General features: G+C 38.6%; 1 protein-coding gene across 5 annotated transcripts in view; it reads right to left on the bottom strand.

The window, feature by feature from the left end:
• Positions 1-1,781, bottom strand: part of MAP7D2 (MAP7 domain containing 2) — a 91,006-nt gene that overhangs the window by 25,802 nt on the left and 63,423 nt on the right. The gene's annotated exons all lie outside the window — the stretch shown is intronic.

Below are 1,781 nucleotides of genomic sequence, written 5' to 3'. Positions count from 1 at the left end.
TTACAACGCCACGGTTCTCAAAACTGCCTGGTACTGGCACAAGAACAGACATATGGACCAATGGAAAAGATCAGAGAACCCAGAAATCAACCCAAGCCATTATGCTCAATTATATTTGACAAAGGAGGCAAGAGCATACAATGGAGTCAAGGCAGTCTCTTCAATAAATGGTGCTGAGAAAATTGGACAGATACATGCAAAAAGAAAGAAAGAAAGAAAGAAAGAAAGAAAGAAAGAAAGAAAGAAAGAAAGAAAGAAAGAAAGAAAGAAACTAGACCAACTTATACCATACATAAGAATAAACTAAAACTGGATGAAAGACTTAAATATGTCATTAAACCATTAAAATTTTAGAAGAAACCATAGGCAGTAAAATCTCAGATATCTTTCATAAAAACCTGTTTATGAATACATCTCCTAGGCCCTAGGACCTAGGGCAAAAGAAACTAGGGAGAAAATATACAAATGGGACTACATCAAAATAAAAAGCTTTTGCACAGCAAAAGAAACCATCAACAAAACAACAAGAAAGCCCATTCCATGGGAGAACATATTTGTATTTGATATGGGGTCAATTTCCAAAATATATAAGGAACTCATACAACTTAACATAAAGAAGACAATCCAATTAAAAAATGGGCAAAGGACCTAAATAGACACTTCTCCCAAGGGGACACACAGATGGCCAAGAGACATGTGAAAAAGTGCTCAAAGTCATTAATCATCAGAGAGATACACACAAACACGTCAGAATGGCTATCATCAACAAATCAACAAATGCCAAGTTCTGGCGACAATGTGGAGAAAAGGGAATCAAAATAAAAAGCTTTTGCACAGCAAAAGAAACCATCAACAAAACAACAAGAAAGCCCATTCCATGGGAGAACATATTTGTATTTGATATGGGGTCAATTTCCAAAATATATAAGGAACTCATACAACTTAACATAAAGAAGACAATCCAATTAAAAAATGGGCAAAGGACCTAAATAGACACTTCTCCCAAGGGGACACACAGATGGCCAAGAGACATGTGAAAAAGTGCTCAAAGTCATTAATCATCAGAGAGATACACACAAACACGTCAGAATGGCTATCATCAACAAATCAACAAATGCCAAGTTCTGGCGACAATGTGGAGAAAAGGGAACCTAGTACACTGCTAGTGGGAATGCAGACTGGTACAGTCATTATGGAAAACAGAATGGAATTTCCTCAAAAAATTAAATATGGAACTGTAATTTGACCCAGTGATCCCATTTCTACGAGTATATCCTAAGAATCCTAAATCCAATCAGAAAGAATATATGCATCCCTATGTTCATAGCAGCACAAATTATAATAGCTAAGATCTGGAAACAGCCCAAGTGCTCATCAATAGATGAGTGACTAAAAAGCTGTGGTACATATACATCATGGAATATTATGCAGCAATAAAAAAGGATCTCTTACCCTTTGAGAGAGCATGGAGAGACCTGGAGAGTATCATGCTAAGTGAAATAACTTTTTTTGGTTAACTTGTGCATCATTCAAGACTCATCTGTGGAGTCATGTCCTCGGGCTGGCTGGGCTGAGCCTGATGACAATTTCAAACCTCCTTATGTGTGTTCCTGTCTGGTGTATGTGTCTGTCTGTCTGCCTGCCTGCCGTGCGTCCTTACCGTACGGGTGCTCAAAAGTGACTGGGAATGAATGCCAGTCAGACTGCCCCAGGGCCTTTGCACATAGTCCTCCTTGCCTCTTCATCTAGTTCACTCCTCCTCTTCCCTCCATCCCTGTTTC

Source organism: Myotis davidii, unplaced genomic scaffold, assembly GCF_000327345.1.
Source record: "Myotis davidii unplaced genomic scaffold, ASM32734v1 scaffold161, whole genome shotgun sequence".
NCBI classification, from domain to species: Eukaryota; Metazoa; Chordata; class Mammalia; order Chiroptera; family Vespertilionidae; genus Myotis; species Myotis davidii.
Note: the sequence above shows the minus strand (reverse complement) of the source record. Positions and strands in the feature narration are given on the sequence as shown.